This window comes from Manis javanica, chromosome 3 (genome assembly GCF_040802235.1).
Source record: "Manis javanica isolate MJ-LG chromosome 3, MJ_LKY, whole genome shotgun sequence".
Classification (NCBI taxonomy): domain Eukaryota; kingdom Metazoa; phylum Chordata; class Mammalia; order Pholidota; family Manidae; genus Manis; species Manis javanica.
In genome coordinates this window covers 146,497,919-146,512,056 of record NC_133158.1, presented here as the reverse complement: position 1 = coordinate 146,512,056, position 14,138 = coordinate 146,497,919, and the positions used below count along the sequence as shown (strand labels likewise).

At 39.6% G+C, this 14,138-nt stretch overlaps 1 protein-coding gene and 1 long non-coding RNA gene across 11 annotated transcripts in view; one reads left to right on the top strand and one right to left on the bottom strand.

Moving 5' to 3' along the window:
• VEPH1 (ventricular zone expressed PH domain containing 1) overlaps window positions 1–14,138 on the bottom strand; it is a 182,069-nt gene that overhangs the window by 58,250 nt on the left and 109,681 nt on the right. The gene's annotated exons all lie outside the window — the stretch shown is intronic.
• Window positions 1–14,138, top strand: part of LOC118968266 (uncharacterized) — a 76,890-nt gene that overhangs the window by 54,265 nt on the left and 8,487 nt on the right. The gene's annotated exons all lie outside the window — the stretch shown is intronic.

The following is a 14,138-nucleotide window of genomic DNA, read 5'->3' as shown; positions in this document are numbered from 1 at the left end:
ATTGGGTTGGTTATATGGCACATTCTTGTGGAGGTGGCATGGGAGATTGACCTATGATATCCCACCTCAAAGTATTACTGTTCCCCAGTGGGAAACGTCACACGTCACATAGTTCTAATGGAAGCATTGAAATCAAGGAAATAAGTCAAGGAGATAAATTGCCTCTGTCAAATTAGCTTTGGAAATTGGAAAGTCTGTAGTAGAAGCAAATGTTTTTGTATGAATTAATATGACCCATGACAGTGGGTGACTTACTTCTGAAAGCCTTAGTTTCATCCATTGCTACTTTAAGGTTGTATTTAAGTGTAACTTGCTCCATTTTTAGGTGACCTACAATCCAGGAATGATGACATTAATCATTATACTTAACATTAAAGATAGTTACCATTGTTATTCTTTCTAGTTCATTGTTTCCACTTTCATTTTCTTGTTGTTGCCCAGAGAAAACATTATACCATAAAATAAAGTAGCGATGTTACTCATCCTTCAGAAACTCAAGCTTCCAGATGTAAGCTTGAAACACCTGGTTATATATTTTGTCCCATAGAGGAAGGTAGAAAGATCTACTGAAGAACTGAAGTGAAAATTAATAGATTTGAATTATCCCTGCCTCAACCTCCTGTTCCCCAAACTTGGGTGGCTGAACTTTGAGGTGAGAAGCCAATCAACATTCATTCAGCAGAGGCTGCAGGAGGGGCCTATTGCCCCTGAAACTCTGGCATCTCACATACTTGGCTGTGTGGGAAATTAGAGGCCAGGTGCTGATTAAAAATCATACAGTTGTTGTGCTGGAGGGGCCCGTGAGTGGTAGTCTCTCTATTGTAAGACAGGGTCGTGATGGAACCAGATCAGAAAGCTATTCTTTCCTTAAAATCTTGAGATCCAACACTTGAAAGCACGGCAAAGCTCACAATTCAATTTGCTCCATGTATTTATATCATTATGGCTTCATTTTGAAGTTAAATAAAATGTTTCCACATTGGCATGGCCTCTATTGTCCCCCCTCCGCACCCCACCCCTTTTTTTTGCTTCACTGAATTCGTACTGCAAGGGGACTGTGCTTCTTATCGTTCTTTCTGGCTTGTGTATGTTCAGTGGTAATAAGGCAATTACATAATGAAGGCAATAGAAAATGCTCATACTTTGTAAATTTGGATAAAAATAGTCTGTTCTTTAAGAACTGAAACTTTATCAACATTGCTCTGACAACCTGAGAACACGCTGCCATAGACACATTTTTGTGAAGGGCAGTCTGAGAATCAGAGTCAAAATAGGAGGTACTTATGATCCAGAATCTGCTTGAAAATGATTGAGATATTTAAAAGCTATCTTTATTGTGTGATAAGGTCTTATTCAAAGGAAATCTCTTAGCAGAAAACCGCTGGGCTGGTGCCTCCAGGAAAGGACCTTCCATATTCGTATATTCATGATCATCTGAGCAACCACCCAGTATCTGGTATTATTCTGTATTAAAAACTAAAAGGGAACACTTCATTATTATTGAGTCCTGGGCTCGCTTCCTGGACTGAAAGGAGCAAAGCAGCACAAGTGGAATAAATGACGAGGAGTCCTTCCTGGGTTTGGATGGCCAAAAGACAAGAAATAGCGACAGTGCTGTTTCCCTAAGCACTTGTGAGGAGCCCGAAATGACGGCATGCTCCAGGCGCAAGCACCACAGAGCCCACCCCTGCCGAGGCCTGCCCGGGCCCCCTGGCGAGAGAAGCAGCCTTTCTGAACTACGTGAGGCTGACATGCTGGTAGCCAGGAGCTGCTAGTGTTACTGGGCTGGACGTTGTCTGGTCGGGACGAACAGAGATGGAGACAGATAAACAGCAAGCCGTGGGTCCTCACTTTCTCCCCACTGGCGGGACATCTCCCACCCTCCTCACTGGGATGAGACCTGTCTCCGAAGCCTGCCTGGCTGCAGTCAGGGCCCTCCCATCTGGGCGCTGGCCCTGTTCATGGATCTCTTGAATGGTCTCTACTGGAACCATGCCCTTGGCATTTGTTTGCTGCCAAGAACTGCATCTGTCCAAGAGCTCTGGTTGCCCTGCAAACTATCCTTTCAGCTATGACTTTAGGTCTTATCTGCAAGGCCACTGCTTTCCACTGCAGGGGTCTAGGTGATGTCATTCCTACAGGCCACAGTATAAATGGTGCCCTTCTCGAATGAACAAATGCAGAGCCCTTTCAGAATTAGCCACACTCCTTGACATTGTGATTGGAGATTGTAAGGAGGAGGTTAACATTCTGTTCTAGCTAGTGTTTTCTTATCCATGATTTCTTACCCCCATTCTCTGTGCTTATGATATTGTTTACTTCTTTCAACCCCCTGTATGCCCAGTGGCCAAGACCTGGCTTTATGACTTAGCCAAACCTCATTTAGCTTACTAAGTCTAGCCCCAGGAGTGAAAGAAGGACAGGGAGGGAGAGATATATTTGATAAATTGCACATAACTCTTTTCCAGCAAAGACTGTCAAGGGCCACAGGACATCTCTGAGCACAGCAAGCAGCCTTACAGAGCAAAGTGAATGTGCCCTGCAAGGGAACTGTGGTTCTTGTAGCACTTTCATGGCACATGTATATTCAATGGTGATGATGCAATTACATAATAAAGGCAATACAAATATGCTCATATTTTGCAGATTTGAATAATAAAACCACAAATAACTGTGAAGGAGATTATAGTAACATTGTTCATATTTTTGGATTAACATAAATTTTGTTTCCAATATTTCCAGAAATTTAGCCAATACTCTCCTAAAATAGGAGTAATGAAAATGTAAATTATGAAACTAATTTAACTTAAATTGAATGTAGCATTAAATGACTGTAGTGATACTTTTATTATATCTCCACTGAATTTTTGGTTACCACTAGAAAGAATGCAACTTTCAACAACAGTGATGAGTCAGACTCAGCTCTGGGAAGAGGAACCTGAGCAATTACACATTCCAAGGCCTCCAGGGGAAGTTCATTTGAAAGAACTCGACTATTTCCTACTCTGTATCTTGATGGTTGCCAAGTACAATTTAGATGTCCAAACAGTAAGACTACAAACTAGTCAACATCAATATGATAAGAGATAAAGCTGGAATATTTTCATAGGAGTTAGCACAGTTTGCAGACGTGAAAAAATTTTGGAATTTATATGAATTTTAAATCAAATACATATACAGTGTGTGTGTATATATATATGTATAATTTGGCATGATGTTAATGTAGCTGATTGCTGGATGGATACAGACTCACTTCGTGGTCACACTGAGTCAGCGGAAGCCCATGTGTTATAAATAAACCTTTGGCTCTACCACGCAGAGATTTATCAAAGTTGTACAGAGGCACACAAGGCAGGCAAACCCTGATCCCCTGCAGGTACCATTCCAATATGCTACCAATTACTCTACAATTCTGCAAAATGTATAACGGCAACCAGATTTAGGGCTCAGAAAAATTTTAGAATGTTTCATTACTAAGCCCCACTCAAATGGGTCTGTCCACATGTTTGCCTCCTGAGAAAAGAAGGATGAGCCTAAGACTGTGTATATGTGAGTTATCTGGATCATTGCCTCTCTCTAGTTGGCAGTTCTGCACTAGGACCTCTGGCCTAGCCACCCCTCAACATCCTCAAGAGCACACTCTTGGGGGATGATTTGCATTTACCAAGAGGTTTGGTGGTGTCAGATAGGTTGGTGCAAGATGCACAGGACCTCCACAGAGTACATATCAACTGTACTCAAAGTCCTTGAAACTCTTGCAAGAAGTGCCCTAGCAATTCCTAGCCAAATCTGGCTTTCCGAGGTTGTCCACTGGGTGTCTATTCTCAGCTGATTCCATAGTCATGTGTCTGACATGGGAAGACTAGAGAGCATCTTGTTCCATAAGCTACTAATAAATGAGATTTCACTGAACAGAAAGCAGATAATTCTGTGTAGCCAGTTCTGGGGATATATCTGGGGATGTGCAGTAGTAAATAAAAAAATGAATTTGGAAGATAATTTTAGAATATAATTCTCACCTTAAGAGAAACTCAGTACTGCAGGTAAAACATGACTGGAAGCCTCTGAGGGAGGTATTTTAATATGCCCTGTACTCTCAGAGCATAAATTCTAAAACAAGTTAAGGATTACTTTTCATTGGAATAATTGCTGTAACAGTACATTTGAAGAAGGTTGATTTTGTTATCTTGCTTCAAGGAAAAGCCTAATATCATCATTATTAACAAATATTCTGGGGATTTATCAAGTATGGAACTTTGAAACTACAAAAAACTTACTGAGAATCTTAGAATTTAACAAGAGCTATTAGGAATAGACTAATATTTAAGAATTCTAATCTTAAGGGAAACTCAGTATTGCAGGTAAAATATGGCTGGAAGCGTCTGAGGAAGGTATTTTCATATGCCTTTAGCAATACAGGATAAGGTGCAAAGTGAGAAGTAGTTGGAATCACTGACCCCAGCAGAAAACTTGCTCTAAACTTAATGAATGGTGAGCCTAGGCAAATGGAACAACAGCACCCAGAAGAGCAACAGCAGGGGCCAAGGCATGGAGATGGGGTGAAAATGGCAGGACCAAATCAGCCATGTGGATAGACAGGCAGCCCCAAGGCCACGAATCCAGGGTTGAGTCCTGTCTCTGCACCTCTTGGCTACATTATCTAGGATAGCCTATTTGACTTTCAGAGTCTATTTTCTCATCCATAAAATAAAGGCAATGATATCTAGACTGCAAGCTTTTCATCAGGATTAAATAAAATAATTAATTCAGTTATTCTTTTATTCAATAAATATCCACTATATACCATAAAAATCTCAGTGAAATTAGTTATTCTTACAAACAGTAAGTTGATCTATTTGGAAAGAGCAAGTACATGTGGGAAATGAGTGGAACCTGAAACTAGAGGCATAAGCTGCCTCCAAATAACAGCAGTCACCTCAGTTTATAACTCCTCAACACTAACAGTGATATAAACCAGTAGCAAAATCAAATGGTGGTCTCTTTCTATTATTCATAATTCACATATTCTTTGTTTGATAATTTACAAGTAGCTCTCTATTTTCCTGTTTGTTCTTTTTTAGGAGAGTAGGGGTTAGCCAGAAAGGTGGTCAAAAAAGTTTTAAAAATAAAATCCAAAATATCCAGACATACAAAAGTTAAATTGGGCTGATAAGAGCTCCTTATAAAGATTTGGTTTTTCTAAGCAGCTAAAAAATAACCAGTAAAGGGGTTTAATACAGTATTGACATAGGCTCAGAGGAATTTTTAAAAGGTCATTTATTTAGCGTGCATTTACTGAGTTCCTACAGTGTAGACATGGATGTGCAGTAGTAAATAAAAGAGGTGCTACTTGTTTTTTCTAGGGGAGGAAACAAACAATAAAGAACAATACACAGAAATACAAATGTGATCAGTGCTATCAAAGAAAAAAAACCTAGGAAAATTCCTCAAACAATATGGGAACAGTTGATTTAGATTGGGGTGGGAGCCAGAGAGAGCTGCTTTTAGGAAGGGACATTTGTGCTGAGACCTCAAAGATAGGTAGGAATGAGCAGGGTGAGGGGTGAGGGCAACGTGCTCCAGGCCTGGGCCCTGGATGGAGAAAAATCTGGGCAATGGGACTAGGGTTCTGAGTCCTTAAAGACAGCACCAGGTCTAGCAGCCTTTTTTTTTTTTTTTAAATTTGTATAAACCTTGGCCTTGATAGATGAATTCAAAGCCAACTTGACCTGTATGACTTTTAAGATCCATTGAGAACTCTCAGAATAGAGCTTTGAAAATTAGTCCTGGCAACAGGGTAGTCTAATTCCCAAACATGGATGGAAGAGTGACTTCTAAAGGCCCCACCGCTGCAAGAGATCACATTCGTGAAAAGCAACTCACATCAGACCCAGTGAATTTACAGGATCATGAGACTACTGTGCTCCAAGAATAGAATAGTAATAAAAACTGTAACAACAGGTGGTAGAGTTAATTTTATTTCCCTTTGAGATTATTTTGCCCCCTCCTAGCTTGAACCACTGTGCACCTCGTTCTGCATGAAACAGCCAAAGCTCTTCCTGCAGGTCCAACATGACAAATGCCTCTCTCTGATCTTGCTGAGTGGGCCTTTCCCCAAACACAACTATCACTTAACATAAATCCAAGGGTAAACAACTGCAGGTTGCTTGTGGATGTCCATATGCATGGTCCGGGGGTTTGTGGGTGCCTTAGGCCTTCCGGATAATGCAAAAGCCAGGAGGTAGAGAACAGATGCCCCCAGGAGCAGACAGCACACAGAGGAAAGTGACAGCAGAGATAATGCTCCACACCCAGCACGGGTTCGTGGCTCCTCCTTTTTCAGGCCTTTCCTAATTTATGTGGGGAGAGGAAGCTCTTGAATTTGATTTGATTTTAATTTTACCTTCTGCCAAAATGGAAAATCAGTAAACAGCCCCCTTCCCTAACTACCTCCTTCAGTATTATGATGTTCTTTGCTCAATGAAATTCTCTCTGAAAAACTGCTGTTGAAAAGCCCAAAGTTTGTGTGTATGGAGTACGGGGGGAAGGGTGGGGCAGTATGGGGGGGTGTGGGGGGTTTCCTTTGACATTGTCAGAGAGTAGACCAACTCAAATAATGAAAGGAATGTACATGGATAAGGCAGTGCAAATACAGAGAACGGAGGTGGTGATGAGAACGTCAAAGAAGATGGGGAAGATTTATTATGAGAAAAGGAAATCAAATCAAAGGAAATACAGTAAGGTGGTGTTGGTAGGAATAACCTGAGAAGTCCAATTTTTTCCCCCTCTGAATAGAGCAAACAGGGCCTGAATATAACTAGTGTCGTCTTTGGGACAAAAGAGAGAAAAGAACACAAAAAGTGTCTGTCTCAAAAAAAAAAACCTCAGTAAACTTTGCATATTTTTTTTCTCATCAATTCCCCAAATACTCTGCTGGGAAAAGGAGATGAAAGTTACTGGCTCAGAATTAGTGAAGCCTGTTATATATGAACCCAGTGACCCTTGAAATTTACATCTGTCACAACAGAGCACACGGCTTCCTAACTCACTCCCTCTGTCGGCCAGACTCATGCAAGGCTGTGGACTGAGACTGAATAGCCCACCGGCACCATAGCTACCAGCCGCCCTCTGTCTGCACCTCCTTCAGTGGATAGACATGCAAATCAGCCTCCCAGAAGTCTCCTTTCTGCTATTTCTTGCCTTCTGATTGTCTGCCCCTTCCTTCCTCGCATGACGGGATCTCATCAGTGTGTGCTGGAAGTGACTCGGCAAATATAAGCCAACTGCTCCCTTAGGAGAAGGGAAAAAGGCTGAAGGGAAGGGCTTTCAGAATAGCTTAATGGCAGTGAAAGCTCTAATAAGTAACTGCCAGTTCTTGGCCTTACTCTTCTCATCCCAAAAGTCCATTGAATAGTAATGTTTGCAGTTGGAGTTGAGACCTGCAACCCCGCCCCCCACCCAGTTACTTTGAGTTGTACGAGTAAGCTAAGGGTGGCATCAGTTTGCTGCCCCTCCAGCCCCAGATCACTGGGTCTCAGCAGAACGGCGCAGATTCCCTCTCACGTGGCTCCTCTCTTGGACCACAGATGGTATACCCAGGCACTGTTAACGACTGAGTTTGCAACTTCTTTACTCTGCCAAACATTTTGTTGACATCTGTTGTCTGCTGTCTTCTCCTCCATTCTCCTAAGCTTACACCTTTGAATTCCTTTATTATCAAGTGGAATCTTAGTGGTAGTGGAGATAAACATATGCTCACAGCCATGTTTACTGGAAGGCTTGTTTGTGGGTGGTTGGGGGAGGGCTGGAAACAAATGCCACCTAACAGAAAACTCCAAGTGAAAACAGCAGCAGTAAAATTGTCTAGAACAGGCTTAATAAACTATGACTGTGGGCCAAGTCTTACTCATTTCTTATTTGTGTAAATAAAGTTTTACTGGAACACAGCTATTCACATCCATTCATGTATTATTTATGGATGCTTTTACACTACAATGGCAGAGTTGAGCTGCAACGGAGACCACACACACTATCTCTGTTCAAAAACATTGACTATCTGGACTTTCACAGTGAAAGTTTGTCAACCTCTGGTCTAGAATGCAAGCTGGTAATGAAGATTACTATTGCAAGACTTGATGTCAACATTTTTCTAATATTTCACATTTGTTTGAATAATGTCAAAATTTTTGGAATTATTACATTAATTTTAGTGTCAAAGTGAATGCCATGGGGGGAAAGAAATATATTTTACTGAAGTATGGCAAAATAATATTTTTTTTTTAAGGAAAGGTACAGAACTAGATTCAATTATCTTGTATCCAATATAACTGCGAGATTGTTATGGAAAAACTGGAAAACCTGGATTGGATCACTGACAGAAGAACCAAGCAGCACTCGGTGGTCTTGGAGGGTGGAGGTTTATTATACACCAGTGGGCCCAGAGGAGAGTGATCTCCAAAGGTCTGAGCCCTGAGTACAGCAGGGCCATGCCTTTTATACATTTCCTTGAAGCTAAGAGAGGAGTCAGCATCTAGAAACTGTTGCAGTAGGAGCTATTAGGTCACTATAGGTGCATTCAGGATGCTAGTTATATTTTAATCTATCCCTGTAAAGGTTACCTGGAGACTGTATTATGAATTAATGGGCTTCCATGACTGTTATCAACAAGCTGTTTCCTACCACTGAGTCCTGGTGGGGCGGGGGAGGGGAATACACTGTTACATTATTTTAATCTCAAGCACCCAAGTACGGTGTGATTCCTTTATATTCTTGAAGCCTTAACAGAAACTTTGTCTCCCTGGCTTCCTTGGCTTCCTACCAAACCCAGAGAGGGGGAGGGATTTGAGAACTTTCTGAATATTTCCTCATCAAGATAAATGTTACTCATACAGGGAAATCTGACAACTTTTCACATATTAAATGAAAGAAATATTAGTTGACCAGAAGGTTTGTTGCTTCCAGTGCTCCAACAAAAATAGTCCACTGAGAAGATTATAGTGTTAAAATTTTGTAGCAAAAGGTAGCTATAATTGCACATTGCTAGCTTAGATTTTTCAATTGTATTTCTAAACTAGTCCACATTTTTCAAACCTGATTTTTCACCATCATGATAAGAAAGTGAAGCATCGTTGAAAAAAGAGCCCCCACAAAAGGTAAAAATATTTTCCAACAGAGGAAAAGTCCTGGAAGGAAATACATAAAGTACTAAATGAATTTCAGGTTAAAAATACTATAAGCTTTGAGGAGTAATATTTTTTGGATGCTTATCTCATTTAATGTTCAATATACAATGAATGGGCCATTACTGTAAAAGAGGGACTTCCAGCTTCTTCTCTGCATGCTGAGCCCAAGCTCCTAATCATTCCACCTGCTGCCTCACTCTTGCACGTTTCCTCTAATTTTATCAATTAATATAATGATGCTCATGTGTTTGAAAATGACTAACAGGTATCAATTCCCACTAATTTGCTGTTTTCTTCAGTATATCAAATGTTTTGAAAAATACCATGTACATATTCCTATATATATATATATATATTTTGAGAGGGCATCTCTCATATTTATTGATCAAATGGTTGTTAACAACAATAAAATTCTGTATAGGGGACTCAACGCACAATCATTAATCAACCCCAAGCCTAATTCTCAACAGTCTCCAATCTTCTGAAGCATAACGAACAAGTTCTTACATGGTGAACAAGTTCTTACACAGTGAATAAGTTCTTACATGGTGAAGAGTGCAAGGGCAGTCAGATCACAGAAACTTTCGGTTTTGATCATGCATCATGAACTATAAACAATCAAGTCAGATATGATTATTCATTTGATTTTTATACTTGATTTATATGTGAATCCCACATTTTTCCCTTATTTTTTTTTAAATAAAATGCTGAAGTGGTAGGTAGATGCAAGATAAAGGTAGAAAGCATAATTTAGTGCTGTAAAAGGGCAAATGTAGATGATCAGGTCTGTGCCTATAGACTAAGTATTAATCCAAGCTAGACAAGGGCAACAAAACATCCACAGATACAGAAGATTTCTCTCAAAACAGGGGGGATGAGGTTCTAAGCCTCACCTCTCATATTCCTATATTTTAATGCTGACTTTGAGATATAATTTATTTGTGGCAGTCTCTGTGGGTTTTCAACCTTTTATGTGGCATTACAAGACAGTTAAGTAAAGCCTGTAAACCTTTTCCTAATTAAATAAAGGCTGTAAAATCTACCTTCACTGAAAAGTCACATGCAGTGTTAAAGGTCACGTGACCAAGAAGACCCCACCCTCTGGGTGTCTCAAAATGGCCACCCATGAAAAAACTGAAAAAACCATCTATTTGTTAACTTAAAAGCTAAATAATTTACATCTGCATTCCTGTTAAAGGATAAGCAAAATGCTTCCTTTCCCCTTAATTCCCTTCTGCTTCAGATGCCCACCAGAATATGTGTTGCCCCCAACTCTTTTTTTACATAACATATCTTTTGTACATGAAATGCATCCCGCCAAAGTTCTCTCTGGCCTGTGTCCTTAAAGATATAAAACCTTTGTGTGACTTGGGCTCTATGGAACATATCTCCTACCCCACCCATGGGAGTTATATTTTCCTGGGTCTAGGTCCAAATTCTAGCTCAAAAAAACCTCTCTTTATTTTCCAGGTGATTTTAATGACTTTCATCCTGATAAGAATATAAAGGATGTCTATATTCCTCTTAATTCTTTTACTATAGATTCAATTGTTTGTAGGAGTTAAAAGGCTTTGTTAAAAAACAAACAATCAAGTAAAAAAACAAAAACCCCCAGGGTATAACTGTATTTATGAACTGGTATGACTGTAAAATAAAAATTCATGAGAAAGATATGATAGAGATACAGAAATACTTTTAACTGTCTACAGTTACTGGAAAAGGTAGTTTTTATTTAAATATTTTCAAGATTCTTTTTAAAAGAAGTTAGAAAAAAATCTGGTAGATTTGGTAAAGAAAAGATGGTCCAAAGTACAGTGATATCAGTTCTACTGAAAAGAATGAAGGCCAATTGGATTAATCAGTGAGTAACAAAAACAGGGGAATTCACATACCGGCACTTTCCATGTTTTTGGTTTAAGAAATCATACATTGCCTCTAGCACATTTTTGCTTGATTTTAATTCTCTGCATACTTTAAGGGAAGCATAATCCATATGTTTCTAATTGAATTACATGACTTGGCCAAGCATCATTGAAGACATTATTTGAGATCCAAGATATTTTGAAGCTGTTAAAACTACCTTCCACGAGGAACTAAATGTCATGTGTTTAAAAAGTCAGGTCACACACTATAAATTCAAATATGTACCAATGAGTAGAGTTTCCTGGCTTCCAAGCCTGTGCAGCTTTTCCTAGACCTAGATCGTATGAGAAGAATCAAAGGGCTAGAACGACAAATTCAGTGCCATGAACAATCCAGATGACTGAGCCCCATATCCCTGAGTGTCCTTGCAAAGAAAAATTCATCTCCTCAATTAGGAGGTGATCCTTAAATGACGAGTCAGTTACTTAAATCACTAATTTGCTATAAGGAAGAAGATTCTTTTCTCTGCTACTGAGTTCCACTAGAATTTCTCATTCCTGCAATTCTCAAACTTTAATGTGTGTATTAATCACCTGAGAGGTCTTGTTAAACTGTAGATGCTGATTCAGTAGGTCAAGGGTGGGCCTGGGGATCTGAATTGCTAAGAAGCACCCAGGTGATGATGAGGTTCCTGGTCCATTGAGCACACTTTGAGAAGCAGGGCTCTGTTGCTGTGTAGTTGTAACTCCTACTGATATTTTGGGCTAGATAATTCCCAGTTTGGGTGGGAGGTTGTCCTACTCATTGTGAGATGTTTAGTGATAGCCCTGGCTTCTACCCAGATGACAAGTAGGACCGACCTCCCCTCTCCCAGTTGTGACAACCAAAAATGTCTCCAGACATCACCGAAAGTCCCCAAGCTGGTGACAAAACTGTACCCAGTTGAAAGCCATTGCTCAATTTCTATGTTTAGTGGTTAAGTATTTGTTGCATAGCATAAACATCTCTTTTGCTGAATTTTTCAGTGAGCACAGTATCATCAACCAAATAAATGAACAACTTTTTTTCCCCCCTGTGCAAACATCATACTTTTTTATGGACACTCTAGATTTTTAACTGATTTTTTTTAACTGATTTTATTTTCCTTCTTACTATGGCCGCTAGGGTGCTCAGAAGTAACTTAGCAAACTGCATTTGGCAATTGCAAAAATTTCCAGAAATAAATTTCTAAAAAAATAATTCAGTGACTATGTTTTTAAATTTCTTTTTGGTTGTTTTTTTCTCTCACACTGAGTGACTCATCTCTTTTTATTTTAATATATATTTTTGTAGGCTCCTTCATATACAATTTGAAATAAGATTGGTTTCCTTTAAGTAAGATGTGCCAAACAATTTGAATAGAAATCTACCAGCTAGAACAGACACACTGAATTAATTTGCAAATCATGATTGGTCATTTGCTGTTTGACTGATATTAAGACATCCAGGTAGATAGTGAGACAAGCCTCAGAAGTATTGAACAATCTGGTCTCTTTTCTCCCAATAAACTATTGTAAATTGATGGATACAGATGTCTGGAGAGCAGACAGCAAATTAACATAAAAGCAAATCTGAAAAGTGTTTGCTTTTTTTAACTTTACATTAGAGATATAAAATTAGCAATAAAGTTGAGGCTGATGAAAAATTTGGCAAATAGCAAACGTTTTATATTTTTCCAGTTCTGACATAAGACACTTAGACTTAATCAATTTAGAGGATCAAGTTCTTTCAAAAAAGCCCTTAAAAATGATCCAGCTGAGTGCTTTTCAAGTTTCTTTAAACAGTGGAATTCTTGGTTTAAACATCTATTAGAAGGCCAATGTGTACCATGAGCTGATGAACTACATGAGAGCATTTCTGCTTGCAGGGCAGGAAAGAAGGCAAGAGGCGGGCCTAGAGCCTTTTGGAGGGGCCCCTCATGGTTTTTAGGGATTACGGGTTGGCCACCTATGACCTGGTGATGTCCTCTTGGATCAAGGGAGGAAGTGGTGCACAAGGAAATGAGGCAACTTGTTTGAGGAGTGGGAACTGCCAACAGCAGTCAGGACTACAGCTCACCTCTGTGGCCCTGGGTGAAGCAGGATGCCAGGGAAGCTGGGCTAGCGTCTGGGCCCAACAAAGCAGCGTCTCTCTTTATTAAGGAAGACAAATACTCTTGCTCCAAAATTTCATAACTCGCAGAAATGTATACTTTCAAAGGTGTGAGTTTCTCCTTCCCTCCCCTCTTCTCCTCCACCCTCATCCCCAATCCAGCTCTTCAGAGAAAACCAGTGGTAATTGTTTGTTTGATGTGTGTCCTTTCCGATCTAACCCCCGCTACATATACATATACATGTTTATGTGTATATCTACACACATATATGTATGTCTCCTTTTCCTTGTCCTAGTTCTTCCTAGCTGGCTTTATTTTTCACTTAGAGCATTAATACTTTCCAACACCCTACAAGCCTTACCCTTTCATCATTTCTATTATGTATGGCATGTCTCTTCCCACTACAACAGTCTCTGTGAAGGCAAGAATATTTGCCTGTTTTGTTCACTGCTGTTTCCCATGTTCCTAGAACTATGCTGGCCTTCAGAAATTTCTATTTGTAGTCTTAATGGCTGAGTGAAGAATGAGGTGTCAGGATGAATAGGCAGAGCACAGAGGACTTTTAGGACAGGGAAACTATTCTGTATGATTATTACAATGGCAGGTACCTCCAAACAATGGGATAGTATTCAGTGCTAAAAAGAAATGAGCTATCAAGATCAGAAAGACATGAAAAATCCTAAATGCATATGACTAAGTGAAAGAAGCCTATCTGAAAGGCTACTAGGAAGTTAGGGCGTTTGATGTGAGAAGCAGAATCACATTCAGAGTCTCTGCGATGCCATCATGTTTCCCGCACTTGCGGCTTATTCTAATGGTGACATAATATAGGAAGGGCTGTTGAACAACTAATGTGAATGTTTCATCTGAAAAATAGTTATTTTCCAGAAAACAGTTTTTAAAAGTCCTCTGAATTTTTCTTCAAGAAAAGAAAAATTACATTTTGTAATTCCTTGTTGGTC